The sequence below is a fragment of the Mytilus trossulus genome, chromosome 11, assembly GCF_036588685.1.
Source record: "Mytilus trossulus isolate FHL-02 chromosome 11, PNRI_Mtr1.1.1.hap1, whole genome shotgun sequence".
NCBI classification, from domain to species: Eukaryota; Metazoa; Mollusca; class Bivalvia; order Mytilida; family Mytilidae; genus Mytilus; species Mytilus trossulus.
The window spans coordinates 18,914,116-18,938,557 of NC_086383.1; the positions used below are offsets into that span (position 1 = coordinate 18,914,116).

The 24,442-nt window shown below is 32.9% G+C and overlaps 1 protein-coding gene across 9 annotated transcripts in view; it reads right to left on the reverse strand.

Moving 5' to 3' along the window:
- Window positions 1-24,442, reverse strand: part of LOC134690816 (nuclear receptor coactivator 3-like) — a 167,689-nt gene that overhangs the window by 71,848 nt on the left and 71,399 nt on the right. The gene's annotated exons all lie outside the window — the stretch shown is intronic.

The window sequence follows — 24,442 nt, forward strand, 5'->3', positions numbered from 1 at the left end:
ACCATGAAATCGCCCGCCGAGAATAAATATATCGTACAAGGAAATTTTTACTTTATTTCTGAAACTAATATAACACACGTGCTATAGTTGTCTCAGCGGTCTTGTATGATTAATTGATGGAGGTTTAAACCGTTTTCAACCACTATAAATATCCGTCTACTGATATGGAATAATTTATAGGCAGCCTAATTTATAAACGGACGTTATATATGCCCCCTTATAGTTTATAGTGTATTTACTGGAACTATTATACTAACTGTTATTGTAATAGTCCTAGGTTTTTACCACAGACGTATTTTTACGTAGCAAGTTAAACAAACGGACAAAAAAACGGGATTTTTAGGGCTGCATTTGTCATAAAAACAATTAACCTACAAACCGACTCGCCATGCGAGAAAAACGTCACGAACTTTAAATCTGGTCGGGTAAAAAATCGTTAGTATACTGTGACTGTCCCTGTGAGAACTGATCGTATTCTTATATACTCCACTTTGTAATAATGGCAACTTTTAACAATGTAATCATATTTTCCCTACAGGAGCCGAGATGAAACGATAATTGATTCCTGTCAATCAAGTAAGCAGTTAACCCGATATCTTAATTTCTCACCAATCTAACCTGGTGCAGTCGACACGCTTTGGTACTTCGATGTCAGTTATCTATTTCGTAAGCGATGTCAAGTTCCAACGCTCAAGCAGCAGATTGTATAGTTAATGCAATACACAAATCATTTAAAAAAACGCCATTGGCTGTTACAGCAGAAGGTCACCAACAGGTCTTCAATGCAGCGAGAAATTCCCGCACCCGGAGGCGTCCTTCAACTGGCCCCTAAACAAATATATACTAGTTCAGTGATAATAAACGCCATACTAATTACCTTTTTAAAACGGAATTGACCTTTACCTTAAAATAGTAGATCAATGATTTTATCTTTCATCTACATCTACGGCACTGGAAAAAGGTACTTTGTTGGAATTTTTAAAGTCATAAGAAACCTCAAATAAAAAAAAAATAATGCATATGTTTTTTATAACTCAATGGATAGTTTTCATTATAAAACTTATGTACATATACATTTTTTCTGAAGAAAATTCTTTAATTTATTCGTATTTAGAAGAAGTATACTTATTTGAATTGCTTCCTTCCAGCAAGCAATTCCCCCGAAATATTTTCCGTATGCAAGGTGACCTCAGTGTGACCCATCTCGTAAAAATCCGGTGACCACAGTACGCATGGATGTCCTTAAAATAAACTATTATCTGAATTTACATGTTAAACACGTGCTCAATTTCCATGTTTTTTTGTTATTTTTCGTCACTTGTTGACAAACAGGTGACAATCGTTAAACTTCGGCTTCAAAACACGAACTTTAATTACCTGCCATATTTTCACAACAACACTGACTGATTGAAAAAAAATTGACGATTATACGAAATTTCCACGAAAAAAAATGATAAATTCGAGCACATAAGACTTAGTTTATGATGTTTGTATGCATTGGTTCAAGAATTGGGAGAACATTATTTTTCATCGGTCACTCGTTTCTTATGACTTTAAACTTGTCAGTGAAAAAAAAACAGTGAATAACGGGCGATCTGAATCTGATGAAAACTGGTTTTTCACCCAAACTTTAACTGATATTTGTTGAATTTATTGAAAACAGAACATTGCTGTTGAAAGCAGTGCCGAAATTTTCTTTAAAAAAGAAATATGACATTGGAATGAAATCACTGAAACTTGGCTTAATCTTTTTTTTCACATTCCCGTAATTTTTCCAATAAAAAACTATCATTTCATGTTCAGGGGGAGGGTTGGGATGTAATCAGTCACAAAAAAAAGTCGAGAAAAACAGGCAGGACGAATTTTTTTATAAAAAGGTCAGGATAAGAAAATGGCAGGACTGATGACTGATAAGAGCGAATATATAAGAACGCATGCAGGAAAGAGATATTACAACACGTGAAATAAAATACAGGACAACATGTTTCATCCTAGCCTCCCGTATAAATCAAATGGTAACTCCCCGGCGAAGTCGGGACGTATGGCAAACAACATTGCACATTTACTCTGGCTGCAGCAAAAGTGTGAGACACACATAGAAACCATTTACTTTTTTAAATATAAAAAAACCATGCAGACATCAGTATTTAATTTTTATTAACACTCGACAACGAATATTCCATATTTTCTTTTTTCCTCTTGTCTGTAATCGTCCGAACACATTCTTCACGCTAAGCTTTTCTTTTGTTGGACAGCATCTGTTTTGAACTCGAAAGAGCATCAACATAATGGGGGTCTATAGTGGCTCTCAGGCCATATATACTGTGCAGTTTTCAATGGGTAATTATCAATTAGATCAGATCCGAATTTTCATGATAAATACGATAATCTGAGGACTAGTATGTTCTTCGTGATAACTAAGAAATAAATGAATGAAGATGAGTGGAGTTAGTAATACCTTAGCTATACCTAAAACGGATCACTTCTTAGAATTTCGAATAAATCAATGGGGTCCTATTTCACGGAGAAACATATTTCTTAAATGCAATGAAACAGTGTTGAAGGCCTTACATTGACCTATAATGGTTTACTCTTATAAATTGTTATTTGGATGAAGAGTTGTCTCATTGACACTCACACCACATCTTCCTATATCTATAATTGCTGAGAACGAAATTTCTCTTTGTCTAATTTACAAAATGACATCCCTTTTGTTCAGTTATCGTTGATATTTTTGCACATTGCAAATTTCGTTATACACGGCAATACAGAAAAGATAATTCTTACAGTTTTGTCTCTCCTTGAAGAAACCGAAAATCGAGACATATGTAGTATTATGTACATGTATTATGCTGTTTCCAGCATCAGAGGGTGGCTTTGAACATCGAATTACAAGTTAATTTGTGACTGAAACTTGCTTAGTTTATATGTATAAGTTTGATAAGGCCTGAGTTAAAGGGGAACCACTGGTGTTAGTCAATGTTATTTGGTATGCATTTAAACTAGCATTGGTGCATCTCATTTCCATGAAAATTATTTGATCCTGCACCAACTGCCATGGCCTATTGACTTTAAAACGTTTGCTAAGTCTTCATGTATTAGTTTGTGATTAGGTCACTTTATGGGGAACCCCTAGTTGAACTAGCATAGTACATACATCCTCATTTCCATCGAGATTAATTGACCCTACCCCCTCAGTCATGGTCTGAAGATTTTGAAACTTTTGCTTAGTTTACAACTGTATTAGTTTGTGATAAGGTTAATTAATGCATTGGGAACATATTGTGATATGTAAATGATATTTGGTATGCAGTTTAACTGGTATTGCTACATCTCATTTCCATGGAGATAATCTGACCCTGCTCAATCTGTCATTGTCTATTGATAATTGGTATGCATATGGCAAATTTTCATTTTCATGGAGATTGTTCAGCCCATAATACCTTCAGTCATGGTTCATTGACTTTGAATATTTTGCATTACTTACATGTAAAACTTTAACTATTTTGATTTCAAAATTTACATTTTAGTGTCAGCATAACAAAAAAAATTAGTCATCTCTGTGTAAACAATTTATTAAACATAGTTCTGACACACTTAGAAAAATTAAGACATTTTTCAGAAATTCTGAATTTGTCTGAATCATACTCTTACTGATACATACAGATTTTTAATTCGTCTTACATTCTTGGATATATTTCTGACAATTTCAGAACAATTCAGACACTTTCAGAAGTTCTTAATTTGTCTGAATAAAATTCTTAATGATTCAGAAATATTCAGCAAAAATTCAGAATTGTCAGTATCAATTCAGAATAGAAATATCAGGATTCAGAAAAATTCAGACATCATTTATCATGTAAGAAAATTTCAGAAATAATTCAGACATTTTCAGACACATTCAGACAATATTCAGAAAAAAAAAATCATGAGGGAAGGGTCTTCATTATAAAGGGGGGTTCTACAGTATGGAAAACACTTCATGAAAATGACACGAGGGTCTTCATTATAAAGGGGGGATCTACAGCATGAAAAACACTTCATGAAAATGACACGAGGGTCTTCATTATAAAGGGGGGAGTCTACAGTATGGAAAACACTTCATGAAAATGACACGAGGGTCTTCATTATAAAGGGGGGAGTCTACAGTATGGAAAACACTTCATGAAAATGAAACGAGGGTCTTCATTATAAAGGGGGGATCTACAGCATGGAGAACACTTCATGAAAATGACACGAGGGTCTTCATTATAAAGGGGGGAGTCTACAGTATAGAAAACACTTCATGAAAATGAAACGAGGGTCTTCATTATAAAGGGGGGAGTCTACAGCATGGAAAACACTTCATGAAAATGACACGAGGGTCTTCATTATAAAGGGGGGAGTCTTCAGTATGGAAAACACTTCATGAAAATGACATGAGAGTCTTCATGGGTTAAATCCATGTCTGTATTCGTTAACTTTGGTCACTTTTCTCTATTCTACATTTGCATTTATCATAATTCTTTTATTCCATAATGCCCATTAGTGTCTAATTCCTTAATTGTTTAACTCTTAATTTTCTCTACTTTTATTTTTTTTATCCATAATTCTCTATTCTTTATTTGTTCAGGGCCCTTTTTCTGTAAATTTGGTCATGAATCTATAATATGTAAAAAAAAATCAGACTCACACATATTTATATTGTACACAGTAATGAGTTTTCAAAACACAGTGGAGTCATTTCACTTATAATGGCTGAAATTTGAAACTCGTCATTTTAAGACTTTGTCTTCTACAGTGTAACTGATATTTATATGTCTATTTAGTGTTAAATTTGTGTTTCATGTAAACATCCGTAAACTGACACTTTTTGAAAGTCCCATCCAATTCTCGATTCTACCAGAATTCTAAAGAGGCTTTCGATAAGACCATATTCATGTAAACATCCGTAAATCGAGACTCACTGAGTTTGATAGTCTCGTCCACTTGTCATAATTCCACCGGAATTCTCAAGAGTTTCCATAAGTTCTTTCTTAAATTCCCAAACATCTTAATTTTTTTTCTTTTTACATAGAATCAGAATGCCACATTATTTTGAATCTGAGAAAAGAAGCTTGAAAAAAGACAATTGTTTATTACAAACACATAATTCACTCCAACTTTTTTATAATTCAACTTCCATGAATGAATGCCAGAAGGTCAACCATGGTCAGATGTACGACCATGGTCACAAAGGTTGAAAACAATGATTTTACAATTGACCATGGTCAAGCAACCACATGTAATTTGAACTTGGTCAACCATGGTCAACAAAGTGGAAAACCATAGTTGACCATGGGTTCAATTTTAGCACATCCATGGTTATCAATGGTCAACCATGGTTGCATTTTAACATTAGGCTAAAATAGTATTCCAAAATATTGTTCAAAGTTAACCTATAATTTTAAACAAAAATTTGTAAAAACAGGAATCAAACTCCAAATCTAGTCTTCTGTTTTATCATGGCAATGCAGCAAGAGTTCCATCAGATTTTAAATTTCTTACGATTTTCAATAACATTGATGCCCCAGTATTATTTACTATTGGTCTTTAAACAAGGTTTCAGATATTGTCCTATTCAAGGTCTTCACAGGCCAATTTAAAACTAAAGTAATTAAACTTTAAACATTCCAAAAATCGATTTTGTCACAAGTTTACGAGTTCTTATCATGACTAATATACAAGTGAATCACAACAGTTTCAAAACAAATAAAATGTAATCCATTACATAAAAAAAAAATTTTGAAAGGAAATTAAAATGTTAAAATACTTGTTAATTTCCTGATTAGCGTAAATCAATCAAAATAGTTTAATGACTTGATGATTGATCCTATTTAAACATGTCCTGATCAATGTTTCTCTGTTATAACAGTAAATATTGTTAAATTTGATTTTGATTTTTGTGTTTTTAAGGCTACTTTTAAGCTGCCTGGCAAGGCTTTTGGGCTATTTTATGGCGCCCAGTTTTAATTGGTGGAAAGATCAGCCAGACCAAGCACTGACCTTGGATAGGAAAACTGAGAATCTTAGCCAATTAAGATTATTTAAGCTTTAAATCAGTTAGCATTGCCATTTGTGGCTGCAAGTACTTTAATAACAATGTCTACAAAACTGTCACAAGAGAAGTACAGAAGAGACATCAATCTTATAAAATAATACTAACTTAGTCCATTCATTATTTGATGGATTCAATTGTCATGGATTTAATGAGTGTTGACCATTTTGAGGTCCAAGCAAGTATAAATTGTCAATACACTTTGTCGGATGATTTACTGTTGTTTTGAACATTGCATCTGATGAAAAAATATTTTTTAAATTACCTATTTGATAAATTTTAGGTACATGCATTTATAACTTATCCACTTAATTTACATAATTTACATGTATGCAGAACTTGAATACATTTCAAATACATGAAATATTCACTTAAATGCAATTTTCCCCCTTTCCAAATACATGTTTCCCCTTCAAAGGGCGACTGAGTCTGTCTGACTTGGCAGTAGTTAAAGTATATAAGACTCATATTAAACACATTTGTGCAAAGACTTAGTACTTTTATGTTGTTCAGTTTAATGTGTGATATGAAACAGGATTAGGGGGATTATCTCTCGCAGCAGACAATAAGAGGATTAAACTGCAATGGATTACTCAAGATTTAATTTCCGACACAAAATCTTATTTTTATCTTTTACAAAAGCTCTCTTTAATTTTCAATATAAATACTGTAAATTCTGTAAATTCATTATTTTTATGATGGTTTTACTGAAGTGTAAAATGAGACAAGATGTATTTCGCCTCTTCTGTAGAGCAAACTTTTGATATTGTTATAGCTATACGCCCAGAAATTGTATTCATTAATCTCAGATTTTTCCTTTTTTTTCACAAATTTTAACAAATCTGATTTACAAATGCATGTAATGATTTTTTATATAAATACAAAAGTCATTGTTAGTTTTATCATTTGGATTGTCTTCCATTGTGCTTTCGGGGCCTTTAATTGAATCATCCCACTATGCGGTTTAGGCTTTGCATTATTGTTGAAGGCCTTAATTACAGAGTGACCTATAATTGTTAATTTGTTAGTAGTTGTCTTATTGGCAATCATACCAAATCTTCTTCTTAAATACATGTACATCACTAAAAGTCAAATCCGTACAGTGTCAGAATTTTGGAAAAGCTGCATACAGAAATACTGTATCAGATATCAGAATGCGGCTTATTATTGCATAATACAGGCAGGCCCGTAGCAAGGAATTTCCATGGGGGGGTTCATTGGACTCACAAACTCGACTTTAACAGTCACAATTCGAACAGAACATTGACTTTGACAGTGCTTATTTGTTTTCAAGGTTGCTGGTTATGGGTATAAAACGCATTAATAAAAACCTCTCAATAATTTATAAATTTACAGAAATAGTCTCAACTAACTATATTATAAAAGGAGATACATATTTACACAATGGGGTGCTGCAACCTAAACCCACAGCAAAAAAAACAACATAAAGAGATCATCGACATCATCAAATATTTCTATTCAAACTTTTAGATCTAATTCATAATGATTATATAACTATATTTATATCTGAAAATTGACTAAATTACTCTCCTAATTACTGCATTCAAATTATTAACATTAAAGATGAAGTACATGTTAAAATTATATACTCTTTTCCAAAAACTCATTAGGAATTTATTGACTTTTGTCTAACACAAAAATTGATTTAAAAAAATGTTTTAATATTTTTCTCAAGGTCGTTAATTTAAAACTTAATTGTCAACTGAGAATTTTAACTGAACAATTATCGTTTTTTTTTAAAATTATGTTCCCAAATGTTTGAATTATACTACCATAGACAATTAACGTTTAGAAATAGAAAAAATTTAAAAGTATACATAAAATGGATTTTATATGGCTTTTATAAGTAAACTTATTTGTGCGTTCATGTAAAAAACATTATGCACTAACAAATTCATACAATATTCTCTTTGTATATCGACTGAAAATAAAACTTGGTATGAATATTTGTGTAAGGCCTTTAAAATTGAAGGCACAGGTCCGTTAAAGTCCTTTTTCTTTTCTTATATAAACAAACAATATTATTGTATAATAGTGCAAAAAGCCTTTTACTAAATACAATAGTTCTGGGGTTTTTTCTATCGAATATTGTTTATTTTAAGTCTTTTATTATTGACTGGCATTTGAATAAAGTTCAAGTTTAAATTACAAGAACAGTGTTGGTATTTCAGTAACTGTTATATTTTTAATATTGCATCTGACAAGAAATTAAACTTTAAATTGACTTTTGTGGTAAATTTCAGATTTCAGGTATATGTATACTCTAACCACTCAAACATGTCTATTCCATACCTTAGTAGAGGAAAAAGACTAAAATTAAATATGCTTCAGGTTGAACTTTATAAGCAAGAAATGATCAAATAACTATGTAAGTGTAAACTATTGTACACAAAATGAAATCAAGGCAATACAAGGGGGGGGGGGGGGATCATGCCATTTTAAACAGGGGGGTTCCCAACCCAGGACAAAGGGGGGTTCCAACTTGATGTCTCCCTTCAAATGCATTGATTGTCCAAAAAAAGGGGGTTCAAACCTTCTGACCCATCCCCCTGGATCCACCACAGTAATACACATACAAAGTGTCAGGATCACCTTTATATGGATTGAAGGCATTGTCAATGTATTATAAATTATTTTATATTTATTTCAAATGCACAGCTGATGGTATACAAAAAATAACAAACAAGAATACAAAACAAATAGAATGAAATATACAAACACCACCATAACAATGTTTATTTCAGAAACGACTGTTGTGAAATACACCACTGTTTTAGAGTCCATATTCTTCAGGACTTTGGACTTTTATATAAATGGAGCCACAAACTGCATAAGTTAAGGAACATGTATTATTTTTTTTATATAACACATATTTAAAGCACTGTTAATTTGTTTATTGAATATTACCAACAGAATAATGGCCGATATTTTTACAGTAGGCGGTTGATCATGAATCATACAATAAGTATAAAACTATGATAAACAAGGTCCAAGGTCACTGACCAATAGAACTCTAGAGTAAATGTTTACAATTATACAAATCTTTGACATGTACCAATTATTAACCCTGATTCTGTATATGCAAGTTTACATGGCTTACAGCCATTTATTTTTTTTAGATAATTTAAATTCCTCAGTTCATAAATTACAGGATGGGGAGAAGGCTGGGTGCTATTGACTTAAAACTATTGCAACTGCTGAGATCCTTACATAAACAAGGGGGTTTTGCATCACTCAACTTTTTATGTAAATGTTATTTGTGAAAATAGTCCCCACTTTAGAGTTCTGATATTTTACTATGACCGACTACAATCTTGTGCACACGGAAAGTGACATTAACACTAACATTTAACAAATGAATTTACTTCCTCCATTGGTGGACAAGCCAACTACCTGGGAAACCTGGGTTGCGTTAAAAATCGTAGAGGCTACAACATAGTGCTACGCACATTTTTGTCTATTGAACGAGTGGCTAGCCTCACTTAAAGCTGCTATCAATATCTCTGAAGCAGCTACCAGGCTAGCTACACGTTCAATATTCATAAATCTACATAGCCCTATGTGGCGGCTACCATATTGAACACAACCCAGGTGTATACATAAAAACACATAAGAACAGACTACAAATGATCAAGGATACATTACACAACACCAGAAATAAAAGTTCTTACAATACTTGTAAAAAAAAAAAAATCCATATTGTCTTCACTTAAAAAAGAGTTGTATGCACTAGATTGTAAACTTTTCCTTTTGAACAATTTCCCTTCTACCTACTACTATACCTTAGGACAAATGTATTCTCTACGTACTATTTTCACCTTTCAAGCTGTCAGAAAGGAGAAAGTTCTGTACATTAATTACTAACAACAGAGCATTACACTGGTAAATGTCTTTGTGGTACAAACATATGTAATATTCTCTCTCATACCAGCTGCTGTCCACTTAGGCAGCAACAGAAATTTATTCATTGGGACAAGCAAAAACTGTCCGATAAAGTATATAGATATAGGAAGATGTGGTGTGAGTGCCAATGAGACAACTCTCCATCCAAGTAACAATTTAAAAAGTAAACCATTATAGGTTAAAGTACGGCCTTCAACACAGAGCCTTGGCTCACACCGAACAACAAGCTATAAAGGGCCCCAAAATTACTAGTGTAAAACCATTCAAACGGGAAAACCAACGGTCTAATCTATATAAACAAAACGAGAAATGCAATTGTATATAAACTAAATTTATATTTTTTCAGTGTCCTCTACTCTAACAGATCATTATAAACTTGAACTCATGAAAATGTCTTTCCCAAAGAAAAATATCTCGCGATCATTACAGAATTTCGACTCATGCTTTCTTCAAATGATATAGCCGTTTACTTAATAATGAGAGGAGGTAGTATGATTCCCAAAGGAAAAGCTAACAAATTGACCACCAGAGTCCAAATAATATTGATGTAAGCAACTAACTACTTCCCTTTAACAGCCTTCAACATTGAGCATAACTCATACTCAAACAATTCAAATAAACTTAGAGAACAGCTACTGATATGTACTATGATTCCTTTCACGGATTTGGCTACACTTTTTGGACCTTTTGGATTATAGCTCTTCATCTTTTATATAAGCTTTGGATTTCAAATATTTTGGCCACGAGCATCACTGAAGAGACATGTATTGTCGAAATGCACATCTGGTGCAAGAAAATTGGTACCGTTAATTTTATTGTAATTCTTTTGAGATTTATATAATCTTATTCATTCACTGACTTCATATAACGTGTTTTCATGAATGTCGGACAGAGAATAAATATTATAATGAAAACAGAAATCTCAATAGAAACAGTTATAGTCCTATAAAACAGTGCAAAACTTTCATACAAGCCAAGGAAAGGGTAATTGAACTCACACCTAAAAGTACAAAATGCATAATTGTTAAATTTGCAGAAACTTTTTTTTCTTTTCTAAAGGGTAAGGAAAATTATACAACAAAGATAATTGTGTAATGCCATTATTCAATATTAATATGATGAACACACAAAAGCTGCTTTTTTTAATACCCCAATGAAACCTTGTTTTCCATAAAAAAGATCTTTTATATATTTACATATGCCCTGTAAGTGCCCCAGTGAAATTGACTCATAAACTATTTCTAAATGCCATAAAACCTGCAGGTTTCCACTTTATTTACATCACAGCAGGGATCCAGTTGACAAATGGTGACCTATAATCTCAATGGAGTTATTCATATACTATATTATATAACTCCTGCAGTTAATGTGTAAATAAAATCCACTTATGCTTTCACTTTGAAGTCTCAAGATAAGAAAATTTATAGAAATGTGTTAGGAATAAGATAGTCGAAACATATTCATCTAATGTAAAAAGAAGTCATTAGAAAGTGTTTTTTTAAATTTTTTTTTATCAATTTTCATTTTTAAATATCTGAGTCTTCTTGTGTGGTTACCAGACACCAGCTCTCAAAACAGTGCATTTAACAAAATCAAAGGACAGGGACCCAGGTCATTTATTGACTTGTACAGTCCAATTTTTCTATTTTAATCTTAACCTGACAGACTTCTATCATGAGAAACTGACTTCTATCATGAGAAACAGACTTCTATCATGAGAAACAGATTTCTATCATGAGAAACAGACTTCTATCATAAGAAACAGATTTCTATCATGAGAAACAGAATTCTATCATCAGAAACAGACTTCTATCATGAAAAACAGACTTCTATCATGAGAAACAGACTTCTATCATGAGAAACTATCATGAGAAACAGACTTCTATCATGAGAAACAGACTTCTATCATGAGAAACAGACTTCTATCATGAGAAACAGACTTCTATCATGAATAACAGATCATGAGAAACAGACTTCTATCATGAGAAACAGATCATGAGAAACACACTTCTATTATGAGAAACAGATCATGAAACACAGACTTTTATCATGAGAAACAGATTTCTATCATGAGAAACAGAATTCTATCATGAGAAACAGACTTCTATCATGAGAAACAGATTTCTATCATGAGAAACAGACTTCTATCATGAGAAACAGATCATGAGGAACACACTTTTATTATGAGAAACAGATCATGAAACACAGACTTTTATCATGAGAAACAGATTTCTATCATGAGAAACAGAATTCTATCATGAGAAACAGACTTCTATCATGAGAAACAGACTTCTATCATGAGAAACAGATCATGAGGAACACACTTTTATTATGAGAAACAGATCATGAAACACAGACTTTTATCATGAGAAACAGATTTCTATCATGAGAAACAGAATTCTATCATGAGAAACAGACTTCTATCATGAGAAACAGACTTCTATCATGAGAAACAGATTTCTATCATGAGAAACAGACTTCTATCATGAGAAACAGATCATGAGAAACAGACTTCTATCATGAGAAACAGATTTCTATCATGAGAAACAGACTTCTATCATGAGAAACAGATCATGAGAAACACACTTCTATTATGAGAAACAGATCATGAAACACAGACTTTTATCATGAGAAACAGATTTCTATCATGAGAAACAGAATTCTATCATGAGAAACAGACTTCTATCATGAGAAACAGACTTCTATCATGAGAAACAGATTTCTATCATCAGAAACAGACTTCTATCATGAGAAACAGACTTCTATCATGAGAAACAGACTTCTATCATGAAAAACAGATCATGAGAAGCAGACTTCTATCATGAGAAACAGATTTCTATCATGAGAAACAGAATTCTATCATGAGAAACAGACTTCTATCATGAGAAACTGAATTCTCATCGACTTCAAAGTTGTCCTTTTCTATTCAACTGAAATATATCACTGGTCTGCAGTTGAGTTTAAGAAACTTCAACAAACTCATTTCAAGTACTGTTAGAAAATTAGCATTTATTGAGCAGCTTCAAACCGTGAGACTTGGTAAAAAGACGTCTTTGTGAATATCATTTCAAATCATGAGAAAATAAAGCAAGCAATACATAATGTGATAATCAGAAATCAACAAAACCTCAGTTACATATTTTTACAACAAAAACTATTACATTGCATAATATAATGTCTCTTAGTATTATATAATAATGAATCCAAACTTTAAACTAGCTGGACTTTTGAAATGACACATCTCTATGACTTTCCCTTTTTCTTTTAATTCCAGGATTACTGAGATCAAATTGATTTTATACAGTGAAACTTGTTTTAAACCAAACCTCTTTGGGACTTAAGATTTTGTTCGGTTTTGGCCGATGTTTGGTTTTATCAGGTTCACAACGCATACATTGATATGACAGTGCTCCAGAAAATGTTTGGTTTATACAGGTTTTCGGTTTAAGCAGTATTCGGTTTAGCCAGGTTTCACTGTATAATATAATGGCATTCAAATAAGACAATTGGTAGTACATCTGCCTTGTAAACTTCTATTAGAAAGCCAAAAAAAAAGCATCATTCCTCAAAATTGTCTGTTAAAATAATAAACTTCATCTGTTTAATGTAGGTATCCCATTAGACTTATTGGTACAATTTGTCCCTTCCTTATTATTTTTTTTCAATTATTGCCCCTCTGACAATTTGACTGATACACTAAGAGATACCCATTGTACTGACATCTGCAGAGGACAATCAGTATACTGACAGTTTTCAGTAAACATATAAATTAGTTAGAAATTAATAAATAAAAGAAAGGGAATGTAGTAGCTTAAATCCATTATGTCTGTTAAAGTAATAAACTTCTGTACTTTATGTGGGTCTCCCATTTAAAGCCTCTTGCATTAGAAAGCCAAAACTACAGAATCATTCCTTAATACTGTCTGTTAAAGTAATAAAAGTTCTGTGAGAGTTGCACCAAAGTTTACAGTGACACTGCCCTGAACCTATTGTATATATCTTTAAGTGCAGTAGGTTTTATGCACTTACAAGAGATAACAATCCCTTGACTATTTTACCATTCAAAATTCAAAATAAAGAATTCACATAAGAAAAGGATCAATAAATATTTATATCCTAATATTTGTACTCATCAATATATCACTTTCAACAAGCTTCTGTTCTATTGTATTTCCTGAGATTTTAACTTGGGATGTAAAAGAGATAGGGTGACATAAATGACTTTTATTTGAACTTCATAATTGTATGACTCCTTTGTGTATCTTACTGTTTTTATGTACAATTCTATTATACGATTCTTTCTTTTTTTGTCTGGCAAAGAAAGATTAACGATTGGCACTTGGAGTAAGACAGATCACTTTCATTTGGTTACATTTCTAAGTTTTTGTAATATTTTTGGTTATCTACATGTAGCTATATTGAGGCTTCTAATGATCCCTATGCAACAAAGCCAAACACTGTAGAAATTCTGTTAGGGACACTCAGCTAATCAGCATTGATACTGTGTATTCCTTATTGTTCAATGGGATACCAATTTTTTACAGATTTTGTGGGTACCTACATGATTAACCTCAAATTTAAATATTCAACGAATAAATGCATGAGAATTTGGCAAATACCCTTATTTGATGGAGAGATGTGTTATCAGTAAAAAGGATATTTTGACAAGAAACAACAATATCTTGTTCAAAAGTCTTCCGAAATTTATCAATTTCGAGAAAAAGTTTTTTTTTGTAAGGAACAGTCTTAACTAGTGTAGTATAAAAAGTCCCTGATTTTGTGCACTGCAGAGAAAATATTTTCAACTCCAGTATACAGACTTTGGTAAAACTCCAAAATCAAATATCGTCAAGAATACAAATTTTCCTAAATTCATGAAAATTGGTACCCACGGAAATAAATAACTCAACAGTATTATCATTCCATATCAAATCCTCATATTCAGCTGAGAGTAATCTCCAAACAAACACTACCAGTTATAATACGTCTGTTATATGTCAGAAAGTTTATTTAATAATGATTCAATTAAATCTAACTATTTATCAGCAAGAACAACCTCCCGAAGTCTTAACATTCCCAATGTTCCTACTCACAGTATACATCAACCAGAACCTTATCAACGTCTGCCAGAGGATACAGAACTATTAAACACAGATCGGCCTTGCAAAAAATACCATATCACTTTATTTTCGATTATCCTTTTCTTGCTTACGCATACATCAATGAAATGATAGATAATAACCATTATTTCTTTGGATTTAATATTGGTTGTGTTACATTCTTGAGATTTTCCCTGATTAATCAGAACCACATTGTCTCTTTGGATTAAATATTGGTAGTATGAGGGGGCAGGACTTTTTTTTCAGGACGTCAGGATCAGGTGTTTTTAAGCTTGGGATATTAGGATTAAATTAATCCTTCTGGATCCAGGAATTCCTTTTTCAAATTTCGGGATGTTGGATTTGAATTTCTTTAAATTTGAGACCTTGAATTTCATGTTTAAAGCCTGGGATAATGGGATCAGAACCACTCTGATCCTCCCTTTCCCCCCTCCTCTTGTATTATGTCTTATAAATCTTGAGATTTTCCTGATTAATCAGTTCTAATCAGATCATTTTCCTGATTTAAAGACAGCTCTAATCAGAACATTTCCCTGATTAATCAGCTCTAATCATAACATTTCCCAGACTGATTAATCAGCTCTAATCAGAACATTTCCCTGATTAATCAGCTCTAATCAGAACATTTCCCTGATTTATCAGCTCTAAGGCCAAATAAAATAATATGTGTGTTTCCTGTTTCCTCTTTGAAAAAAATAGGGTAGGTAGGTATGGATTTTTATTTATTTTACCATTTTTTTTTACATTGAGTCTATGGGAGAGAAATCCTGACTTTAACAGTGCTTATTGAAAAATGACCAAAAAAACTTTAGGGTAGGCTATTTCTAAGCTTAAAATATAGGGTAGGTAGGGAAACAGGAAACACACATGCTTTTTTATTTGGCCTAATCAGAACCACATTGTCTCTTTGAAGGCATTTTGGAACACATATGAACCATCTGTCAAAACTGATTAAAGACAAATACTTATTACCACACAGTTATGTCGAAAGATTTTTTTCTACTTATATATATTACAAAAAAAACTGCCTACTTGACCATAATTTTACATGCATATTTAATTATAACTGGGAACAGTATATCTTACAATATATATGTTCCTGATTATAATTGTATTATTGGTATTTTGAACATAAACACAAGTTTCTCCCAGGTTTGTGCAGGCATGTACTAAAAGGTGGAGTGGAGTGGTGGAGTGCTGGAGTTTATGAGTGGAGTTAAGGAGTGAAAACATGTAGTTAGAAAATTAAACCAAATTATAAGATATTTTTGTATACATGTGTAGCTTTACAAATCATAGAATAAATGTTTCAACAGTACGTACACTCCACTCCACCTTTAAGTACATGACGTTTTGGTATGTCTGAAATTCTCTTTCTGGTAAGTAATGATATCTCATAAAATTTGATAAGAATCGTAACCTTTTAATTTTTGCAATTCACCCACATTGCATAATCCTGTGAGAAACAAATGCAGTTAAACATTCTAATGCCACACTGTCATATTTATAGTAGGTAATTAATCTTATATTATCTGTGCAGTTCTATTGGCTAAAATATGTCACATGATGTAGTAAGAAACTTTCAAAGCAGTGGCAGATCCAGGATGAGGGTTCCAGCCTGGACCCCCCCTTTTTTTAGACAATCAATGCATTTGAATGTGGACATATAGTTGGACCTCCCCCCCCCCTTTTTAGCCTGGGTTGGGAAATCTTCCTTTTGAAAATGGCTGGATCCATCATCCTAATTGGATGCATTGAAACAACCAGTTGAAGCCAGAGTACCAGTAAAAAAATGTATATGCCAGTAAAATTTTTATGTACATCTGAGCTTCACAAGCAATATAAGTTTAAGGATTATACAAAGAAAGACAGATTTTAAGGCTTATGTAAGTAAACACGTGTGTAAGAGACGTTCTGTTACATATTAAAACTAGAAGTACTAAATTACTGCACTTCAGGCATAAATGTTATGTCATTTGCACATTCCATTCTTAGATTAAAAATAGCATGTCAAACATTAGCAGGTACATTTTTAATAGGAATACACTACCGTGTTGTAAGCAAAATGACCTACTATGGAATCATACCTGCCAACTGTCACTATTTGAGGGGTATTTCCACCATGGAAGCTCCAAAATGACCTACTATGGAATCGTACCTGCCAACTGTCACTATTTGAGGGGTATTTCCACCACGGAAGCTCCAAAATGACCTACTATGGAATCGTACCTGCCAACTGTCACTATTTGAGGGGTATTTCCACCACGGAAGCTCCAAAATGACCTACTATGGAATCATACCTGCCAACTCTCACTATTTAAGGGGTGTTTCCACCATGGAAGCTCCAAAATGACCTACTATCAAATTGTACCTGCCAACTGTCACTATTTGAGGGGTATTTCCACCACGGAAGCTCCAAAATGACCTACTATGGAATCGTACCTGCCAACTGTCACTATTTGAGGGGTATTTCCACCACGGAAGCTCCAAAATGACCTACTATGGAATCATACCTGCCAACTCTCACTATTTGAGGGGTATTTTCACCATGGAAGCTCCAAAATGACCTACTATGGAATCATACCTGCCAACTCTCCCTATTTAAGGGGTTTCCACCACAGAAGCTCCAAAATGACCTACTATGGAATCATACCTGCCAACTGTCACTATTTAAGGGGTTTCCATCATGGAAGCTCCAAAATTACCTACTATGGAATCATACCTGCCAACTGTCACTATTTAAGGGGTATTTCCACCATGGAAACTCCAAAATGACCTACTACGGAATCATACCTGCCAACTGTCACTATTTAAGGGGTTTCCACCACAGAAGCTCCAAAATGACCTACTATGGAATCATACCTGCCAACTGTCACTATTTAAGGGGTATTTCCACCATGGAAGCTCCAAAACGACCTACTATGGAATCATACCTGCCAACAGTCACTATTTAAGGGGTTTCCACCATGGAAGCTCCAAAATGACCTACTATGGAATCATTCCTGCCAACTGTCACTATTTGAGGGGTATTTCCACCATGGAAGCTCCAAAACGACCTACTATGGAATCATACCTGCCAACTGTCACTATTTAAGGGGTTTCCACCATGGAAGCTCCAAAATGACCTACTATGGAATCATTTCTGCCAACTGTCACTATTTGAGGGGTATTTCCACCATGGAAGCTCCAAAATGACCTACTATGGAATCATTCCTGCCAACTGTCACTATTTGAGGGGTATTTCCACCATGGAAGCTCCAAAATGACCTACTATGGAAACATTCCTGCCAACTGTCACTATTTGAGGGGTATTTCCACCATGGAAGCTCCAAAATGACCTACTATGGAATCATTCCTGCCAACTGTCACTATTTGAGGGGTATTTCCACCATGGAAGCTCCAAAATGACCTACTATGGAATCATTCCTGCCAACTGTCACTTTTTGAGGGGTATTTCCACCATGGAAGCTCCAAAATGACCTACTATGGAATCATTCCTGCCAACTGTCACTATTTGAGGGGTATTTCCACCATGGAAACTCCAAAATGGACATTTCGAAAGAGCAATTTTGTCCACAATTTAAAACAAAACAATCAATTTTACCATTGATATAGGATTGTAAAAGTATGAAGAAGTAAAATGCAAACAACATTAAAGTTAATTAGACGGCCCCTTTAAAGGTTTTGCAGGACTATGAGAGTGATCTTGCACCGTGATAAAACCACCATGGGTATTTTGAAATATTGGCATGTCACTGTATGTGGATTCATTTATTTTTCATGGATTTTAGCCCTCTAATTATCAGAGCAAGTCAGTAACAGTCTTGTTCAAACATCAATTCAATGTAACATGTTCTGGACCTCAGCCATGCCAATCAGATTGGTCGTTACTAAATACCAAATACATTTCTATCAATTCATTACCATCCCTTATGGAGTTACGGTAACTTTACATAAAGTTTTCAGGAAATAACACAGCGATTGTCAGTCTTAATGGTCTAACTTGAAGTCACGTAATGAAAAACAAAACGCTCCTGACGACACCAGATCCGTAGTTCATCATTTCGTTATTCTTTCTCCAACTGTATATAGCTCCAATGACAAAAACTCAATTACGAAATGTACATTTTACTTCGTGTGTTGCAAATCAATTACAATTCTTTTGTGACGGGGATGAATCAATACTCAGTCTTTCCTCCCGTGTGTAAACAGTGGAGTTTATCTGATCGTAACTAAGAATTGCTATAACACATTACGTTCCAAGGAAGGTGTTTTGGTCCACACCATACAATTAATGATACATACATCATTGATTCACAGTTAGTTAACTCAGGGCAAACACATTATTATATCGGGGAAATTTCACCTTTTTTGTTTTATTTCTCACATTAAATTTTAATGAAAGAATTTTAAAGTGCTAACGTTTCAATAATTTGATTTTTTATTAGACCCTCAGGTACTCATATAGTATTGATATCTCAGTATATGTTATTAATCAAAGATTAACTGTAAACACAATACTTTTCATTTCAAACTTTTCAATTCTACAATTTAAAATGAAAGTGATACTAAACTAAATTGGGTTTTCCAAAGCGCTTTTCTTGATTTAACACAAATTTTAGGATATTTTCACTAATATTTATATCTAAATGTTACCAATCAATCATATCTTTCATAAATAATTTTCCCTCTCTTTTTGAATTTTATTATTTATATTCATCAATCAGCGAACAAATGATTGTTCCGTCTATATTTGTTTGATGCCGATTCGGTAATCTGTATTATATAATACCACATTCATAACAACTCATCTGAATAGATCAGAAATTATTATACCACATTCATAATAACTCATCTGAATAGATTAGAAATTATCACTTTCAAAAGATAATATGCTTAAATACATGCCAGGCATAACACAATCTTTAACTATCATTAGTGATACTGTTAAAACTAAATTCTGAAAGCTTCACATTCTTCTGTGTTTTACAACATTTACCAACAAAACAAGCGCACCCAATCATGCTACTACAGAAATACATCAGATTGCATTGCAATCTTTATCCAGTATTACATGATAATTTCCTCCCTTATACGGATTTAATTAAACAGATTAGAGAACTGAGCAATAAAAGTAAACATGGGTATTTTAATATGCCCCCATATACAAAGATGCAACCCTCTACGCCCCCCCCCCCCCCTATTTCTTCAAAGAAGTTCTACCACAAGGCTCATTATATAAAGTGTTTACAATTACAATCCTTTAAAGAACACAAGATTGAATAATACAACCCCACCATTTTATGCAAAGTCCTCATTCAAAGGTTTTAGTATATAAAGTGAATACAATTATAATCCTTTAAAGAAAACAACATTGAATAATACAACCCTACCATTTTTTGCTTTCATAACACATATCCTTATTTCTGTATACAAAGTGTTCAACAAGTATTCAATTTTAAGAAACTTCTTCAATTTGGTCTGCACTAAAAAAAACTAATGTAAACGACGAATATCTATTATCAACAACCTTGATATAACAGATATTAAACAGATCTTTCAATACTTTTTAATAATCAAACAATGTCTAAGTTGTAAATCCATTACTAACCGTGTATTGAAATAATTAGCCCCGCCTCCCTTATAACCTAATATTGAATATACACAGTCTCCATGAGGTCGCTATTAACCAATCATATTCCTCTAAATGTATAGGAGGTAAGATATTGTATAATACAACCCTACTATTTTCTGCAAAGTAGTCCTCATTAAATAGCTGTATATTTAGTGATAACAATAATCTACAATACACAAAAATATACAACCCACCCAATTTTTTCCAAGAAGTCTGGAGTCACGAAGTCTTAATATACATTAAGAAAAGACGTTACATGACAACCCTTAATAAATAAGGAAATCATAGAAAAATTGCTATATATAGACTTACCGTAAAGATTTCTGTAGCAGTGATTTCAGTATCATGACAATCACTGCCGTTTCATTGCCATTTTCTATGACAGCTTCATTATTTTTGTATTTTCAAGCAAAAAATCAATGGAGATAAAACGTAATCATTCAAGGTTGTATTAAAAAGCATAACTCAATGCATTCTCCAATCAATCCACTTCATAGCTGGCAGATCGACGGAGACGATCCATGTCTCTGTGATAAAGAGTTACTTAGTATTTACGATTATCCTGACAATGTCGTTAAGACCTCGGCTAAAAGACAAGTTATGAGAGCCACTGGTTGAATCTTATAGACTTCTGAAGCCAATACTTCAGAAAAATGTAATCCCGTATTGATTTTCTCTCACTAATGATGAAATTTTCTATAATTAAGAAAATCTTGCAATGGTGATTTTGTCGCTCCTCAAAGCAGCAGTATATCACTTGGTTTTTATATCATACAGCCTATTCAATAGATCTTTGTTGATTATATATATTTGTAAACTGAGGACAAAAATTGCTTTTAATGACTGCTTCATTGATTTGTAAACCTCGTTGTATCTATATATCAAAAGGTTTATTCTTAACATTTTAAATGAATTATAGTGAAAAGGGGGGTGCTTTTGATTGATTTGTATACCGCATTGTATCTTCACATCACGATTTATCATCATTTTATATGAATAGTGAAAAAGGGGGGTGTTTTTGATTGATTTGTAAATATATAACTTAAGGTTTATTGTAAACATTTTATATGAATAAATAGTGAAAAGGGGGGTGCTTTTGATAAATTTGTGAACCTCATTATATCACACTCACAGGGTTAATTCATAAATATTATATTGATAAATTGTGATGGAAAAAGGGTTGGGGACTTTTCATTGATACATAAACCATATTAGGTAATATTTTTCATATCTTATATGAGAAAATGTGGAATATGTGGCTGCTCCGTTGATTTGTATACCTCATTGTACCTTATTATCACAAGGACTTGCATACACATTTATGTCAATAAATTGTGAAAAGGGGAAGGAAGTACATAAACCCCAGTCGACTGTTTGACTGAAAAATTGAAGATGCTTCTAAAAGTTTTAAGAGGAAAAATCTTTATAAATAAATCCTACATAATTTATAAACAGAGAAATCTGGTGAGCAGTCTGTTGTCAAGATAAAATTACATTAATTCTATGACAAAATTTTTAAAAAAAATGGAATAAAATTAAGACTGTTACATCTGTTGGTATTTCCCATCTGTACTGTTTTATACAGATGTAGATCTTAAAGTGTTTTTAATATTGAGCAAGCTCAAGGGCAATCTTAAAGCCACTTTAGTGCTATTTCAAAGTGGTCTATTTTTATGGGGGGGGGGAGCTGGAGCAGTGGCAGATCATGGGGGGTTCCAAGGGTTGGAACCCCCCCTTTTTTTTACAATCAATGTATTTGAATGGGGACATATAGTTGGAACCCCTCCTTTGTCCTGGGTTGGGAACCCTCTTGTTTAAAGTGGCTGGATCCGCCCCTGTGAAGTGCCCAGAGAAAACCTACAACCTTCTATAGGAAAGCTGACAATCCTAGTCAATTAAGATAAGAGTCAGGTGAATCCGCATGAGCAGGGTTCGAACTCAAAACCTCTGAGCGTTGACTGGAGTAGATCTACTTGGTCATCGAGGCCCCTCTTGAACAAGAAGTGAGATATATAAATTGTTGAAAAATAACTAGTTGATGCAAAAAAAAGGGGGAAGGGCCATTTATATACTGATAAAAAATTCTTTTATAGAGTGATATATTACATAGATCAAATTTTACAGTATAGCCTTGAAATAGCTGTTTACATGCACAATTGACACACCATTTTTTACAGTGATTATAAACACTCATAACTCTTTTTTAAGAACAACATGTAATTTATCAAGCATGGCCTAAAGCCAGCTTCTACAGCAAAGTTATATAAATCACATTCTAAGTTCAGTATAGCATTAAAAACTTGCTTATGCAGTCACCATTTTTGCAGTATATTTTTATAAAGCACAACAAATAATTGATCAAGCATGGCAATAAACCAGCTAGCTACCAGAGTAATATTATATAAATCACATTCTTCAGTATAGCATTAAAAACTTGTATGTATGCAGTCACCATTTTTGCAGTATATTTTTATAAAGCACAAAAAATAATTGATCAAGCATGGGCTAAAACCAGCTAGCTACTAGAGTAATATTATATAAATCACATTCTTCAGTATAGCATTAAAAACTTGAATATAGTATATAATGAATCAAGTATGACTTTTTACATGCATGATGCAGTCACCATGTTTGCAGTAATTTTTTTTAAACACAACAAATAATTGATGAAGCATGGCCTAAAACCAGCTAGCTAGCTACCAGTGTAATATTATATAAATCACATAGGAATTAATCTCCTCTATTTAATATACAAACAACAAGAGGCATTGATTTTATTACTGCTGCTTGTGTATTGCTCATTTGTTTGTTTTTATTTACCATTATATTATTCTTTTATGAATTTTACAAATATTTTCAATTTACAGAAAAAGAAGAAAAAAACTACAGAAAGATTTGGCTGACAACCAACCCATAGAATTGTAAAATCTGAACAAGAAATCACAGTGGTTGAAAAGATGTTTGGTCTTGACATCAATTTCTTTAGTCTCAAGACTGTCCATTGTTTTAAACAATTGGTATTGACATTTAGATTCTGTTCATATGTATAAATTTCCAATGGAATCTGCATATTACACAATAATGAGAGTTTCCAAGGACAAAAAGGCAAGATGGCAGATATTCATACATTGAAAATCTTTGCATTTTAGGATTTTAAATACCTAATGTAACATTCATTCACAATTGCTCATACACACACAGAGAAAACATACTGAAAGAGTTCAGTACTCATTATGTGGAAATTTTCTTTCAATTCATTTGAATTCTAATACCATTTGACTTTGATAAGATTTTGTGTTCAATGCTTTCTTTGAGTAAGTCTTTGTTTTTAATGAAAAACTTTGATACTATCATAGTAACAGAAGGGCTTTTAGATTAATGCCAACACAATGTATTCAGATTTCCTAGTGACTGTAAGATTCGAAGAATGTGTAATTTTTCCAGGACTACATGTACATGAATTATAATAAAGCTCTTCCAATTTATGGATGCATCTTGAAGGTTAAAGCTAATTTCCATCTTTGTTCAAATCATAGTCACTTTTGTGATTATGTGATACATTTAACTAATAGTTTACCAGCCGTCTTAATTATTAATTTGTTTTAATTCTGAGAAAAATCAGTTAACTCATATAATTTGCATAATTAGTTCTATTGAGTGTAAATAATTTACAGAAAATTTAGCCAT